Below are 17,901 nucleotides of genomic sequence, written 5' to 3' on the forward strand. Positions count from 1 at the left end.
CTTCCATATTTCCCCCCTTCCTCCTTTGCTTCTTTTCTCCATCTCTCTCTCCATTCTTTCTTTCACTATTAGGAATTGTGCTGCTATACATGTAGCAGTGCAGACACTTTCTTGTATGCAGATTCACTTCATTTAGATATATTCCCAAGAGTGAGATAGCTGAGTCATATGGCCGATCAATTTTTAGTTGTCTGAACATTCTCCATACTAACTTCCATAGTGGATCTACTGGCCTAAACTTCCGAATGGAATAGGGTAGTTCCACCCCCCCCCTCCCGCCCCCCCCCCCCCCCCCCGCCCCACGTCTATGCCAGCAGAGGTTGTTAGTAGATATATTATGTATGCAGGCCATTCCCATCAGAGTTAGGTGGAATCTCAATATGGTTTTTACTTGCGTTTCCATAATTGCTGGGGAGCCCGAACGTTTTTTCATATGTCTATTAGCCATTTGAGTTTGTTCCTTTAAACAATGCCTGCTCATTTCCTTTGTCCATTTCTTCACAGGGTTGTTTGTTTTGCTGTTGTTAGGTTTCTGAAGCTCTTTGTGAAGCCTGGATATCAGTCCCCTATCTGTTGTGTAGTGTGATGGTTGCCTCTTTGCTTTGTTTATTGTTTCCTTTCTTGTAGAGAAGATGTACATTTGTTCCTTTTGGCTTTGGCTGCCTGTGTTTTTGGTGACTCTAAAACATTCTTACTAATGCCTATGTTTTGTACAGTGCTTCCTATGTTCTCTTCTAACAGTTTGATGCTTTTGGGTGCAGATTTAGGTCCTTGATACATTTAGAGCCGATTTTTATATGACATGACAGGAAGGGATCTTTTTATATGACTTCTGTAGGCTGCGATCCAGTTGTCCCAACAGCATTTGTTGAAGAGACCAGACATTTTCCCTGGGTTGTTTTCAGTTCTCTTGTCATGACTGTACAGGTGTGAAATCTCTTGGGACTTCTATTCCATTATCTTCTTCTGTTTCTGTTCCAGCACCAGACTGCTTTGATGACCGCTGCTCTGTAGTATGTGTTGAGGTCTGTAATTGTGATTTCTCCAGTTTGACTTATTCTTTAAGATAGCTTTGGCTATTTGTGGTCTGTTGCGTTTCCAGATGGATTTTTTTAATCATCTTTCCCACTTCTGAGATGAATGTTGTTGGGATTTTGAAGGGATCACACTGAATTTGTAATATGGACACTTTGGTCATATTGATTATGCCAATCCAGGATCATGATAAATTTCTTCATCTTCAGTTTTTTTGTATTTCGTAATTTTCCCTGTAAAGGTATTCCACATCTTTGGCTAGGTTTATTCCAAAGTATTTAAGATTCTTCTCTGACATTTTGAAAGGGGTATTCTTACAAGTTCTTTCTCAGTCCTGGAGTTGTTCATGTAAAATAAGTCCACCAATTTATTATCATCGATTTCATACCCTGCTACCTTGCAAAAATCCCTTTATTAGGTCTAGCAGTCTATTTCTTTCATTAAAATATTGATTTAGATACCTATTTTTGCCATTAGGCTATGACTATATTTATAAAATTGAACGAGTCTTTCATAGCTTCGTCATTTGTTTCTGAGATAAAAGTAGACACCCATGCTTAGGAAGAGATTCAATTAAACACAAACATCATAGAAAAGCAAGAATTCAATACATGTGTTTAAACAAAATGTTTAGTTTAAAGTTACTGTCTTTAATTAACATACTTGCCTCTCTGGCTTCCAACTCTATTGCCTCTATTTAGTTCAAACTTCAGGGTAGTATAGTAAAGACCAGTTCTCAGATATCTGTCTTCCTCCTGGTAAAGCTAAGACAATGCACACAAGGACTCAAAGAGCTGCTGTTCTGTGTTCTGTAACATTTTCCTTGTGTTCTTAATGATTATTGGCATGTCCCCTCAGAGGAAACATAAACTTACAGTATGTTACAGACAGAAAGAATTTCTGATATTATTGCAAAACCATTTGTGGAGAGACAACTTATACAACACATTGTACATATGCTGTTTGATCAGTCCTTACAATGCTTTGAAGAGATGCTATTGACTTTATTTTACAGATAAGTATATTGAAGCACACAGGGCTTAAGTAATTTAGCTAGAATCACACTATAGATTTCAAATCTGAAACTTCTTTTCCTCGGGCTGCCACATCTGAGCTGAGCCAGCCTACACCTAGAAACCTCAGCTTCTCCAAGGTTTCACATATGGATGGCAAGGGACAAACACTTAGTCCATATTTTGTTGCTTTTCTCAGGCTTTAGCAGGGAAATAGAGCACCCAGAATTTGAACAAACACTTGTATGGAATGTCGGTATCATAGGCAGTGGCTTTGCTTGCTATGCCAAAATACTGGCCTCTGAAGTGTTAAGCTCTTCATCATTTTATTCCACCTCTTCAGTCTCTGTATATTCATTTAAATATATGAAAAAACTGAAATATGGAGGCAGAGGTTGGATTATCTAAAGGAATACCACCATGTCTTTCATTTGTTCATTTATCAAAAGGTTATGCTATTTTGAGAGACAAAATTAATCCCTGACATGGATGTAGATATAGAGGAATAAAATATAATCTTACTTTCCTTTTCCACAAACTGATTTACGGTTTTATTGGTGGATGTGGATGCATCCAAAATTAGAGAGAGAAAATGAATGAAGTGGGAAGAGGGATGAAATTCCGAGTGTGGGCTAAACATGGTAATAATCCAGTTTTGAGATGGAGAGATAGGCTGTTGTTTGTTCCCAGATTTAATTCCAGTCACAGTGTTGGCATTGTCAAAGTCTGAAAAGTCACCGCAGGTTGGGGTCAGTGCAGCCTACAGACAAAGCCCATGATCTCATTCTCAGTTGCCAGTTTGTCTGTATGGGCAAAATAGTTTAGGCATCATCAATTTGAAACCTAGTTCTTAAAGCCAGATCCCTGACAATCAGTCTTGCAGATTTTAAAACATATTCATGTTGCAACCACAAGGGACAAAGATATTAATGAGCAAGAAACTTCAATCTCAATAGGAGTCTGAGGAAACCTTGAGAATATTCCCCAAATCATGGCATTACAAAATTGTTCTTTACTTGTGGCCAAAGGAAAACAGCTTTTTGGATAGCAATGTGATAGACGAAATTTCCTCTGCAGGGTTGTTGATGGCTGAGCTCATCGTTGCTAACACTTGTTGAGCTGCTTCAACTTTCAAATAAAAACTGTTTTTTTTTTAATTGGAATCCTAAAAGTTTTGAGCACCATAGCAAAAGAGGGTCAGGTTGTAATTTTGTTTTGGAGAGCTTTTATTTTGCTTTGTTTTGTGTGTTTTCTTGCATAAATGCACTCGGTTTTGTACAAGTAGTAAAATGGTTAATTTTCTAGTTATTACAAAGGGCAGTTGTGACTCCACATCCTGCCTTCTGCACACATTGTTTGATCTGTTTGTGAGTAGGAGTTCTGCCCACTTTTTAGCATTCCGGTTTTGTGGAGCTACTGCAGTCAGAGGGAATTTGGTCAGAGCATAATCCTCCTCAACCAGCTTGTTGTGGTCTTATTTGTGGTGGCTGGGAGGCTGCTTTCCTACAAAAAATCGATAAGAAAGTATTTGAAAAGTCAACCTTATGAATAATTCCATTTTGTGCGTGTGCCTATAGGGCTCACGGCATTTCTGTGCAATGCCAGTGACCTGAGTTCCATTTCCTGAAAATTTATCTTGTCTATAGTATTTTCATCATTTTAGCCTGAATAGATTTTAAAAAAAATGTTGCTAAATACACTCTCACACTGGGGTCTGGTTTGATTCCAGCTTCTGTAAAGATTTCCCAGTCTTCATTGAAGAGAGCTACTGTGAACTTGCCATTCTTAGTTGGCGTTTAAAGGCTGTTTTATAACCCACGATTAGCATGGAGAAAGATGACCTAGAGGAAATATTGCTTAAGAAAAGCTGTTTGAAGTTGAGGCTTTCATAACCTTGTAGGATTTCTAAGAGTGAAAAAAAACAAAGAAGCAGAGACCTAATCAACAACTCACACTGCAAAATGAAGGAAGCGAACAAACAAGTGCAATTGTTTCCAGACAGAATGTGATTTGTCGTCCCTGCGTATTAACATTACAATCCGAGTTTCAGTCATTTTCCAGCTGTGTGATGTTAGGCAGATCCCTTCATCTTTCTGAACCTAAGGAAAATTAAGATTGAGGTACTTTACCAAGCAACCTTGGGATTTAACTGAATGATTCAGGTGGGATAATATGTCTGAAAATGCGGCATACTGATTTGAAAATATAAGAAGTAAGATGATTGATTTCAAACTTAAACAGAAAAATTTGTAAAAGGAATAATTCAGTCATGTTAATAATGATAACTGTCAAGTAATAATATTAGGGTCGGATGTTATAAAGCAATAATAGCATTTGTTTCACTTTACTATCTTAATTTTTGTCAAATCATTTAAACCTCATGCTTTCTTTTGTATGCTGATGGTTTGATGGCTTTGTTCATCTGACACATACCTTGATTTTGTGAAAGATGTGACGGAGTGATGAAGAACGTGATTCTGAGCTCCAAGCAGAGGCAAGAAAATGTGAGGAGCAGATGCTGGGGGATGGGATAATGATCCCAGGCTCCCATGGCTCCGTAAAAGACAAACAAGCATTAATGGCATCTTACCGATGATTTTAAATATTAACAGAGCAGACAGGTGTTTCAATTTGATAAGCAACAGAACAGGTAAGTTAATTATTAGCCTGGGAGAGGTTTTTAATATTGTGACTCATAACAGCATCTAACAGTTAATACACAGGCAATTTGTTTGCTTCCATAAAAATTACACTAATAATTAAAAAATACGGACATTATGGATTTAAAGCAATATTATGTATTTATTTTTCTCAACAAAGCTGTAAGCTGGGCAAGGGCGTATGTGCCTAATTCCACACAGAAGACAAATGTCCATGGTTTTTTTTTTTGTAAAGAACATGCGTTTTATCCTTGATCCAAGTGAGTTGTAAAGTCATCATGTAGCTCAGCCTATGGATATTTTCCTGCCTTACCACTGTTTTCAAAATAATAGAAGTTTTAAGTTATAAAAATCATATGGATTAATATGTAATGTTACATTCCACAAGTAACATAAATTGGAAATTCAAGAAGGAAGTTTTTTTAAACCAAATCCAACAAAATATAGTCTCAATTAGAAATACATTTACTAAACTTCCAGTAGCAGATACTTGCTGTGAATAAATTCCCCATTTGTCTCTCCTATTTATTTTGAATACAAATTATTACACTCGTTCAGAAACACTGAGCACTTACATAATGTCTGAAAGTTTTAAGTTATTATTGTTATTATTATTTTGGAAACACTGGAATTGTTTGTCCTGTGGGAAATTTTTGTGTCTGTGCTGCTCACTGTGGCTGCCACTAGATAGGTGCATACTGAATGCCAGAAAACGAAGAGTTAGAGTGAGGCATTGAGTTTTTCTCGTAACTTGATTTTAACGTACTTCATTAAGCACATTTAGCGGGTGGTATTGTATTTCACACTGTGGCTTTGATTAATCTCATAAGATGTTTTGGACTTGCACATAATATAGAAATGAGGGCATTGTGGGGCCAGCATTGTGGTGCCTGGAGTACTGGTTCCAGTTCTGTTCCAGTTGGTGTGTCTGATAAAGCAGCTAAATATGGCCCAAGTGCATAGGCTCCTGAACTCATGTTGAAGCTCTGGTTCATGCCCACCTTCAGCCTGATCTAGCCCGGGATATTACAGTCATTTGGGAAATAAACCAGCAAGTGGGAGATATTTGCTCGCTTTCCCCCACCCCCTATCTCTTGCTTTCTAACCTATCTTAAAAACAAATTTAAAACTCTTAACAAAAATGAAGTTAGTCATTGATAAACACTTTTCCTCTTACCTCTCTCTCCAAAACAAATATTCCTACTTGTAACTCCTTCTGCCTGCTTTGCGCTCTGTTCCAACCCCTGCCCTGGCCCCATCCTGCTGCCCTTTCTTTCCTTAATCAGATTTGAAAGTGTGTTGATCCGGTTTGGCACTGCAATCGCAATTGTATGGTTTTTTAAAAATTTTTATTATTATTATTTTATTACATTGCATCATGAGACACAGTTTTACAGGTACTGGGATTCCTCCCTCCCCTCCCCAAAACCCGCTTCCCCCCCCCCCCATGGTGGATTCTTCCATCTTGTTTCATTACCACAGATCAAAGTCAGTTGAAATTTTTTTTTTTCTTGCAAGCATCTACAAAGCATAGAGTTCAGCATCTTATTGTGCAGATAAGTTCAACAGTTTCATGGGGAGACAGTCTCTGGTCTGAAGGTACAGCCGAAAGAATATCATCCCAATCAATTGAAAGCCCCGACATTACATCAGTAACAATTTATAACGTACTGGAATTAGTTGACATGATATTGTGTAACCAGCATGTTCAAAGAGAGAGAGAGAAAACAACAACAACAACAACAAAAAAGAGTACAAGTTCTGAACCACATCCTGTGACTTCTACATTGACATTACAATTACTAGTTTTGATGTAACTTTCTGTTTCCCCCTGTTGCATCCCTGGCTTCCAAGCTTTCTTTGGGTGAATTCCTCTTATTTCCTGTGAGATTAAAAAAAAGTTCCCATGTAAGAGTCTATTGAATTCCATCATTTACCATAATTTCCATCTTCTTTTTGTCCTCTCTTTTTTAGGGCACACACCCACAAAGCCCTTTCATCATTCTTTCTGGTTGCTTTGTGGGTATGGTATGGTTCACAATGCAGTGGTTACTGCAATAATAAAAATCTGTAGCATCATTATGGTCTTTCTGGTCCTACATAGCTGTATCTTTAGCATTGTTTCAGCCCCTTTTCCCTTCATTCACTCTGCCCTAGCTTTATAGTTTCCCCACAAATCTTGCTTGTCCAAATGTGTTTAAAATTGCCTTGAATTATTGTCACGTTTAACTAACATTTCACCTGAGACCAATTTACTCACTTAAAGAAGTCCCTCTATTATTTATTTTCTATCAAAGCTACATTTGTTTTTGTTTATTTATTTTCATTGCCTATAACTGTCTCAAATGAAAACTGAAAATGGTCAGGGTATTGTCTTTATCTCTGTTTCCTAGTACGTTCTGTTGTCTCAAGTAGCAACTGGAGACAATGCTAGTTGTTCAAGAAATTCTATTGAATCAGTGAAGAGATTCATCACTGATCTAAGGATTCATAAAGCTTACTTCTTTTCTTTTTAAAATATTTATTTATTTTATTGGAAAGTCAAATCTACAGAGAGGAGGAGAGACAGAGAGGAAGATCTTCTGTCTTTTGATTCATTCCCCAAGCAGCTGCAATGACCAGAGCTCTGTCAAAACAAAGCCAGGAACCAGGAGCCTTCTCGGGGTTTCCCACACAGGTGCAGGGTTCCAAGGCTTTGGGCCATCCTTGACTGCTTTCTCAGGCCACAGGCAGGGAACTGGATGGGAACTGGGGCCACCAGGATTAGAATCGGAACTCATATGGGATTCTGGTGCATGCAAAGGGAGGACTTTAGCCACTAAGCTACTGTGCCAGACCCTATAAAGCTGATTTCGTAACAGATTCTACATGTGGTTCTGTAATATCCATGTGCCTATCCTGTTGTTTCCTATTTTAAACATTTTATGTATTTAATTTGAAAGGATCAGAGAGGCAAGGGCAGAAATACACACACACACACACACACAGAGAGAGAGAGAGAGAGAGAGAGAGAGAGAGAGAGATCCCAGATACTGATTTACTCCCCACAAGGCTACAACTACCTGGTTAATTTGGGTTGAGTAGAAGCAGCCAGGATCCAAGATGACAGTCTAGGTCTCCCAAGTTAGAGATGTACCTACTTGAGCCATTATCAGATCCTCTTAGTGGACATGCTAGCAAGAAGCTGTCATTGGGACCCAAATCTAGGCACTGTGATATGAGATGTTTCTAACTGCTTTGCCAATGCCTAGCTTGGAGAACATATTCCTATCTGCCCCACATATCCTCTGTTGAATGGATTGATAAATGATGTATTTCTAAGCAAACTACATACTAGGATATTTGTGAATATGAACAATGTATTATTGTCCTTGCCCATGAATAGACTGTTGGGAGTGGCAGTTATGTAAAGCAAGTTGTTGAAGTATTGTGTGATAAATTTAAAGGCAGAGGAATGTGGTCCCTGCATCTCCCTGAAGAAAACAGTGGATGAAGACTATGAATGACGAGACTATCAACTGTGACATCAAATGAAGTCTTTTTTAGCATTTCAACAAAAGGTAACAGGATTGCAGAATATTGTCTGAAATGTAGTCAGTAACCCAGCAGTATATATTAGTTTTTATTAGAATTTAATTGGCATTTACATGGATTGTGTGTTTATCAGGAAATGTGACAGTATTATGAATTTGGAGAATAATCTATATTTGAGATCACACATAAGCCTGTGCTGTGTTGGCTGTGGGATCCTTGCGGCTATCATAAAACAGAAGAGTCTCTTAGAAGTTCATGAAAAACACAAAGGTCACTCAGTTGAAAATACTGCTTCATGAGAAGTATGTGGGGTCATGGAAAAATGCTCCAGGTGGTCAGAGGATTTAGGATGCACTAATCCAGTCATCCAGAGATCGATGTTGAACTCTTCCACTTCATGTGCCAAATATGTATTATGCATTTCCATTTCTGGGTAGAATATACTGAGTTGTGGAAGCCTCAAATCCCTTTTATACCAACCGAGAAAAGCCCCAAATGATTTAAGCTTTTCAAAAAAAAAATAATAAATCTTGCTAGACATCAGAGCAGGAAAAGAAAGATCAAGAAGTAAAGGAACCACACTTATAGAGGAACTTAATCGTATCAATATGAAATAGCCATTTATTCCCCAGCAACATTTTCCAGTCCTGTCCACGTCTGTCCAGAGAGACCTGTTTTTAGGATAAACAGGAGCTAGTTGAAGTTCCAGGTCATGCATCACAAGGAGCAATGAAGTGATCCTGAGGCATCTTCTGAGTTAGAGACCTTGTGGACAGCTAGAGTGGTGGGGTTGGAGAAAAACCCAATTGTGTACAACCAGTATGACCTTTACCACAATACTGTAGGACTTATCTTTTGCAAATTTGTAACTAGTCTCCCTGATAGGAACTTAGCTCTTTCATGAGTTTTCAGAGCAGGAGAGATGGGTGATGATGCAGAAACCATAGTGCCCTGGGTAGCTACAGGGCACCAATCCCAGAGCCCTCATAGATATCAAGTTCTGGGATACCATACGTGGGTGTATATGTACTTGTATAAAATGTTGTAGTGTCTGCATCTTACATTATATCTTCTTGATTACTGTAGATTATTTATAATGCCTAACAATGTAAGTGCTAGGTAAATAGTTGTTATACAGTTTTATTCAGGTAATTAAAAAAATACAAAGTTTGTATGTATTCATTCCAAATTTGTTTTTTCTGAATATTTTTGATCTGTATTAGTTGAATCCATCCATATGAAATTTAGAAATAGGAGGGCTAACTGTAACTAGAAATATGTATGAATTTGCTTCAAAAAATGGAAAATGGACTGTAAAGACACTATACATCATCCATGAACTTTGATGACCACTGTTGTGTGTATATGTAAAAAATCAGAAAAGTTGAAATACACATTTTTTCAGATACAAAATATTGAAAGTAGAGTTGTCGGGGAGGAAGGTAGGGGCTATCATTTTGTTGTACTGAGTAAATGCATGGCCACTAGTGCCAGCAACCCATATAGATGTCTGTTCATGTTCTGGCTGCTCCACTTCTGATCCATCTCTGTGCTAATGGCCTGTGAAAATCAGTGGAAGATGGCTCAAGTGTTTGGGTCCCTGCCATTCATGGGGGAGATCCTGACGAATTTCCTAGATCCTGGTTTGGATCTGGCCTAGCACTGGCTATTCTGTCCAGCTAGGGAGGTAAGCAGCAGGTGGAAGATCTCTCTGTGATACTCTCTCTTCTAACTCTGACTTTCAAAATTATAAAAATTAAGTTTAAAAAGATAGAACAGGGCCCAGCAAGATAGCATAGGGATTAAAGTCCTCGCCTTGAACGCTCTAGGATCCCATATGGGTGCTGGTTCTAATCCCAGCAGCTCCACTTCCCATCCAGCCCCTACCTGTGGCCTGGGACTGCAGTCAAGGGTGACCCAAAGCATTGGGACCCTGCACATGCATGGGTGACATGAAGGAAGCTCCTGGCTCCGGAACGGCTCAGCTCCAGCCCTCGCGGCTGCTTAGGGAGTGAACCATCGGATGGAAGATCTTTCCCTCTGTCTCTCCTCCTCTATATATCTGTCTTTTCAATACTAATACTAATGATGATGAAAAGATAGAACAAATAACAAGCAGAAGCCAGATCGGCTACAAAATTTGTAACTTCTACTGAGTGCCATTATTAATGGTAAGAACATTATAGAATGAAAGAGCAGTCAATACAATGCTGTATCTACAAAAAGTATACTTATATCAATAATACAACTTTAAACTGTGTGAAATAAGATTAATAGCACTAAATAAATACACAGGATTGAAAACTTAACAGATATATGCCAACTTTTTTATTATAAAAAAAATCCACACTTTGTTTAATTTCAATTTTTAGTGCAGAGTGATTGTTTTATGGTCACTCAGATTCTGGCTTAATATTTTTATGGCAAGATATTCACTACTTTTTTTAAGTAGCTCAATCCATCTCCAGAGCACTCTAGTTTTTGTGCTGATTTTTTTTAAGTAGCTTGTAGAAATGACAGTTCAATATTAGTAGATGTCTACTCTAAGAATATTCATGAAGTTATGTCATGAATCCTGCAATTGAAATTCAAAAATCAGTTACAGTTTCTCTAAATGAAATGTATATCTCTCTGACAATTTAAAACTCCTGAGTGGAGGAATTTTCCTGTTCCTTATTTTTTATTGAAAGGATTTAGATTTTTATTTGGAGGGAAGATTGTACAGAAAGAGAAGACACAAATAAAGATCTTCCATTCACTGGTTGTTCTCCAGATGGCTGCCACGCCTGGAGCTGAGTTGATCCTAAATCAGGAACCAGAAGCTTCTTCTGGGTTTCCCACATGTTTACCGGCTCTCAAGGACCTGAGCCAGCTTCTGCTGCTTTCCCAGACTACTGGATGGGACGTGGAGCAGCCAAGATATGAATTGGTGTCACGGCCCGAGGGTTAGCCTTCTGTGCCACTGTGTCAGACCCAGCAATATTTACTTTGTTATGAACACCTTGAAGCAGGTGGATACTGTGTTGTGGAGGAAAGACATAACCATTTAAAGGACACAGTATGTATGCAGAGTCCTATTGACTGATAAGCCCCCGAGAAACACGAATCTCCCAGAGCCTCACTTTCCCTATTTCTGTTTAAGGCTGAAAAGCTGTGTTGTATGTAAAGAGCAGGTATGGAAGAGAAACATAACAGGTGTCAGATACTTAGTTCCCAATATATATTTACTGTTTAAGACACGTTTGAAAAGTGATCTGTGGAAAAGTTTTTTGAACTCTTTCATGAAAGACTGTACAACCACATGCATTATGTCAAACTAGACTAACCGTCATTGAACACTTATTATTTGAAAACAATACCCAGATTTATATCAGTAGCTCATTATAAACAAAGCACATTTTCAGTGTAAATGTTTTTTTACATGGAGCATTCAGGATTTTTTAATGCTATAAAATTCTTCTCTTACTAATAACAAACTTTAAAATATTTCATGTGAGGTCATTAATAAATATTCCCTTCTATTACAGTGAATCTTTTTTCCAGCTCTTCTTGTCCAGAAAGCAGAGACCAACATGATAATAAGTAGGAGCATAAATGTATTCTCTCTTTAAGATATCTTTGGTCATAGGACAGGCTCATTAATGTTGTCATGGCAACCATCTCTTCACAGGTTATATGCTTGTGAGCTTCCACTAAGATGCAAATTCTATCTTCAACAAAACAAGCTTATTCTAAAATGGCATGTCAACTTTCTACGGGATGTAGAGCATGCCAGAATTTGTTTTTCTCAGACACAATGTGCTATTTAAAGAGCTTATGTCTTTGTTTTGCCTTTTGTGTTAATGTTTATTTTGCCCAAAATACATTTTGTCCAAAAAGATGAAGAAGATACATTAAAATGGGAACTCAATAGAAGCCCTCCGTTCGTGTTTATTTGCTTTCTGATTTCGCTTGTTGTTATCATTTCTATGATGAACTAATGCAAATGGAAATTGTGTTTAGTTAGTATAAAATAGACAACATAAACTGGCTCTTGAGAAAGCCATCTTCTCATTTTTGATTCATCTATTTTTTTTTATGGTTCATAATGGGAATAAATCCACTACTCTAAAATCATTACATTGACATCCCAGAAATTCCAAGGAATTTGACTCAGTACTTTGGAGCTGAAGGTGGCTGTGGATTCTCTCTCCTGAATCTATACTTCTTGACCTTGGGCTAAAGTGGATGGTGCTGCTGCATGATCATATCATTGAGGAGAACTGGTTGGAATACTCCTGTTGTACATATTTTTTATTCCAAAGAGAAGAGAAGCAGCTGATCCATTCATTCAGTTAGATTCCCATTGGGACTATTTCCTCAGTCGGTGCCACAGTGGTGTCCTTCCAGCCAGGCATGTACTTCTCTGATTACACCACTGAGTGGTGGCAGGCAAAGTGTCCGAGGGCTCAAGTTTCCTCCCTCCAAGGAAACTCCCTTATATTCCTCGCCATCATATTCCTCTTTTTACCCTGTGAGGTCAGTATTGCCAGCTCCTATATCTGGATTTCTAAATAGCATTTTCTGTTTTAAATGTGGCCAAGTGTGAACAGCACACTGTGGTTCCATCAGTGAAGCCGCTTGGGCATGGGGCTGGATATGAAAGGTTGAGATCTGGAAGAGAAAGAAGTAAGTCTCACTTTGGCCTCAAACTGAGTCACATTCTTAAATGTAGTTTAATGAATACGAGAGTCAATAAACATTTGGTTGCTTACTAACAGTCAGACTACGGGCCAGGAACGGAGTATGCTAGTGACCAGGAAGATTATTTATCCTTAAGGAAGTCATGCTCTAGTCAGAACAGGAAGAAGCACTCAAACAAAAAGTAATTAAAAATTAAATGTTAACTAAATGTTAATTAAATGTTATATCTACCAGATATTACAAGGCTATATTTGATAATAACCAATTCCTCAAATCATAGAGGCCCAGAACAAAAGAAATTTACCTTTAGAGAAAAAGATGAAAGCCATATCATGTTGGATATGATGATATAAAAAATTAGAAACATTATGAAAACCTGCTGGTGGATTTTTAAGAGTGTGAGTGATACTTTAGACTTTGCCCTAGATCAAGCTAAATGTTTGTACATAAGCAAAATGATTGAAATAAGGATAATTAAGAGTTGATCCAAGGAATATAAAACGTTGGCTTGGATTTGCAGCAAAAATGAGGAGAAATAGGATGCGATTTTTGGAAGATGAGTCCGAAGTAGTGTTGCTCTTTAAGATGTGGGTCATGAGTGAAAGAAGTCTCCAGGATACTGTCCTAGGATTTGGTCTAAGTGACTTCATGAATGGTCACAACACATTCTAAGACAAAGGAGAGTTAGTGAAATTTGAGAAGCTAATGTTGTTCTGCGTTGGTCATATTTATTTGGTAATGTCTATTGTATTTATCCAACTAGAGATGCTAAGAATGTTGCATAACAGTTTAGAGCACACAGAACAAAGGTAAGCTAGAATATTAATTTGAAAGGCATTTATGTGTAGAGAGTATTTTTAAAAACTTATTTACAATGAAGAATTCTAATACCAGCACTAAAATCAGGTCATAAAGATATTCATTTTCCAAGGCTGCACTATAAAAACATCCCAAAGCAAAATAAACAAACAAAAAACCAGGCTGGGCAGGCAAACAGTGATTATCAATTTGCTTATAGCTTTTGAGGCTAAGTTTCTGATCAAGGTGGCAGAAGGGTTTCTAAGTTTTTCTGAGGCTTGTAAGTGGCCACTTTCTTGTTATACCCTCATATCATTGTTCCTCTGTGTGCTGGCACATTGGTGGCCTGATCTGTTTTTATGTGGACACCAATTGTGTTGGATTAAAGCCAGATATATCACTGTCTTTCTTTATTATCCTTTCAATGTCCTATGTCTAGATATAGTCATCTTCTAGAGTTCAGTATTTGAGGACATCAGTACAGGACCCCAGGAGCTACATTATGTAGGCCACAATGAATGGTATAAAGAATCTTCAGGGGGCCCGGCACGGTGGCGCAGTGGTTAAGGTCCTCGCCTAGCACGCCCGGGATCCCATATGGGCACCGGTTCTAATCCTGGCAGCCCCGCTTCCCTTCCAGCTCCCTGCCTGTGGCCCGGGAAGGCAGTCGAGGACGGCCCAAAGCTTTGGGACCCTGCACCCGCGTGGGAGACCCGGAAGAGGCTCCTGGCTTTGGACTGGCATAGCATCAGCCGTTGCGCTCACTTGGGGAGTGAATCATCAGACAGAAGATCTTCCTCTCTGTCTCTCGTCTCCGTATATCCACCTTTCCAATAAATAAATAATAAAAATAAATCTTTTTTTTTAAAAAAAAAAAAAAAGAACCTTCATGGACCCATCATTCAGCTCCAACAGACATCCTCCTGGGCTCCATCTTATGCCATTTATCTATTCTTGTGTTTTCTTATAGAAAATTTCAAATTATGTGTGATTTTACCCTTATTTCTTTTTAACTATATGTCTAAATATTAAAAGCTCTTTAGAAATGCCAGACTACTAATATCACATCTGCAAAACAAGCCCAAGAAAAGGATAAGATTACTTAAAAAGCTTTAAATAAAGAACCAAGGACAGAGAAGAGGAAAGGAAATGTGTAATCTGATGGAAGAGGAAAAAGAAAAAACACAGGGTGAGGCAGAAGGAAACCCAAACCATGGTTACATGGAAGTTGTATCTGTCTGTTAGGCTGGTAGTAACACAGCACTGCGGACTGCAAGATTTATATTCAGAAATTCATTTCTCACCATGTTAGAAACTTAAAGTCCAAGGTTAAGGTGCTAGCAGCTGTTATTTCTCCTGAGGTTCTTCTCCTTGGCTTTCAAGATAGATAGCTGCTTTTTGTACATATGAGGTCTTTTCTCTCTGCACACATGGAAAGAGAGGAGGTATTGGTGGGAGAGAACTCTGATATCTCTTTTCATATAAAGGACAGTAGTCCTACTGGCTTAGGGTCCCTTCATTAGGATCTCACTAAACTCTCTAATTATTTTCTCGAAAGCCCCGTTTCCAATTATAATTTTAAGAAGAGTTAATTGGGTGTTCAACCTATGGATTTGGGAGGCTGCATATTTATTTCTATGAAAGTTCCTTGGAGAAGAAAATATTCTGTAGACTTGAGGTCAATCATGAACAGTACCCCTGACAGTTTGACTAAGATAAAGTTAGTTACTCTTCCAATGGTCATGGCAAGACATGCACCAAAATTCTCTGGCAAAAATCACTAGACTGAGTTATCTTATAACCCAGTGACAAAGAATTGGCTTGCTATGTGGCAAGGGTTCAATGCATGTATTCAGCAAATTTGCATTCATGCTCGTGCTTTCTCTTTTTATGTATGCTTATCTCTAATTCCAATGAAACCTTCCCTCAGGTCCTATTCTGTTTTCAGATGTCAGAATCTCTAGAGCTTCTCTTCATTTCCATTCCGTTATCTTTCCTATCCCTAGCTTACCACCCACACGTTTCAGTGTTCCACTATATTCAAAAATCTTTATCTCAGTGTTGGTCTGAAACTATTCTAGATGATTATTATATCATCAAAAATTTTTCTATTATGAGTATTGAAATGGCTAAAATGGTATTGATATAATGTTCATAGATTTTTAATTTTTAAAAAATTTTTACATATTTTAAAAATATGTTTTTATGTTTTTCGAAAGCATCTTTTCTATAAGACTTTGCTATGGAACCATATTTTGCAATTTTAATATCTGTTTTTTTATGTTTCTGATTAATGTAAGGATTTTTTTCCTGAACAATAGAAAAGATAATAGGATCCAGCAAACATTGTCCTTGCATAGATGTGATTGAGAATCAATGCCATCTTGAGTTCGTGCTGGTAGAGGACAGACAGTGTCCCGGATGAACAACAAAGCAGAAAATGAACAATTCCCCCCTCCCTCCAAGAAGCACGTCAGTGCATGAACACCTGTTACAATGAAAGCGGAAGAAGTGGAAGGCTTGGGAAGCATCTTCTGCGAGATGGACAAACACAGACAAGGTTAGGCTACAGCTCAGTTATCAGTGACACAGAGTAATGGTTTTAGGCATTCAGGCTTGTTGCCCAAGGCATTTCTTGGAAGGCCTTGTTTGCTTCATGAAGTGTATTATATAGGTATTTTGGATAGGTATTTTGGTTCCGCTCTTTATCCTACATAAATTCATCATTCATTCTCCAGTGGAGTGTCCCTCTTTGAGAACTGATTCAAAGAAGAAAGGGAGTTGAACTTGCTGCTGTGTTCACACGTTGCATGTCAGTGTTTTCCCTTCATTTCTTCCTGGCCTTCAACACTTCTTCCTACTCCTCCCCTCCTTTTTCTGCTTCTTCCTCTTCCTCTTCTTTGTCTCTGCTCCTTTTCCTCCACTTCCTCTTTCACCCCCTCCTTCTCTTTCTGCTCTTTCTTTTTAGATTTAAGAGGGAACAGAGGAGTTAGAGGCAATAGAAACACCTTTGACTATAATCATGGGGGCAAATACATGGCATACAGCTCTTACATTGGGAAACAATGGCAAATGAAAAGGGTAAGTGAAGAACCTAAGTGTTTTCTGCTTTTGTGATTTCTGCCTTGTTTGCTTGGCTGGGGGCTGTGCGAACTCCAGGCCTGACAGTCTACTTGACAGGTGGCAGGACGCCTGGCAGGCAGAGCACTCCTCAAGGACACCCCCGGTGTGCTTGTTTGATAGTTGCTCAGTACCCTCCAGCCCTCCAGTTTTTACTTTTTCAAAGTCCCTTGCTTCAAACTCACCAGTAGAAGCCTGCCAACTTGCTCTTTTTAAAAGTTAACAGTTAAACTGACCAGTTAAACTGTATAATTGTGTGGAATTGGCCTGAAATGTATAAAAACCCTATGCTGTTCAACCTGGACCCCTTGTTTTCTTCTGCCCCTTCTACTGCTTCTGCTGCAACTTCTGCTGCTGCCCCTCCCCCAGCCCTACTGGGCTGGGGTCCCGGCTGGGACCCTAAGGAAGTCTGAATCAACCACTCTTATGCTTTTGCATCAACTTCAGACTCCTGATGATTTTCTGGGGATCTCAAAATCTGGGTACAACATAAGCAAGAGGGCTTTGATAAGAAGCTACCCACATTCTGGAGGCATGAAAATTAAAACAGATTTAAGAACAAGATTCTCATAAAAGATGATACAAGGATAAATAACTCAAAATCCCTTAACAATGGTTGATTTAGGCAAAAAAAAAAAAAACAGCTACTATTTTTAAATGTCGTATTTTTAGTTGTGACTAATGGCAAAGATGTGACCTAATTGACAAATAAGAAATATATTATTTTATGGAGAAAAAAGTACCAACATCACAAAATGTTTCTTAAAAAAATTTAGGCAGAGTAAAACTGGTAAGGTAGAAATGTTTGATGTTTTTATGAAAGGAATAAGAGATTTAACTCAATTCTTTTGAAACCAAAAGCTAGTGGGAGTTAAACTATGGGATGAGCCCCTGGAAGGGTGCTGCAGGGCCTTATGGAGGAGATTGGTCAATGAAATTAATTCATTTGAATTTTTAATTGTTCCTTATTGAAGTTGGGTTCTTATCCTTTAGGATGCTGGGACAAAAGCCTGGCCCTTGGTTACAATTTGGAGGTTTGGCTCTGGGTCCTTGAGAAA

General features: G+C 38.4%; 1 long non-coding RNA gene across 1 annotated transcript; it reads left to right on the plus strand.

Annotated features, from left to right (window-relative positions):
- Nucleotides 1-957: 957 nt before the first annotated feature.
- Nucleotides 958-15,012, plus strand: LOC121146406. Its single transcript, XR_005882211.1, has 3 exons — nt 958-1,047; nt 13,952-13,956; nt 15,001-15,012. It is a non-coding gene; the product is annotated as an uncharacterized LOC121146406 (long non-coding RNA).
- The last annotated feature ends 2,889 nt before the right edge of the window (nt 15,013-17,901 follow it).

Source organism: Ochotona curzoniae, unplaced genomic scaffold (assembly GCF_017591425.1).
Source record: "Ochotona curzoniae isolate NIBS_2020 unplaced genomic scaffold, NIBS_Ocur_1.0 scaffold_4505, whole genome shotgun sequence".
Taxonomy (NCBI): Eukaryota; Metazoa; Chordata; class Mammalia; order Lagomorpha; family Ochotonidae; genus Ochotona; species Ochotona curzoniae.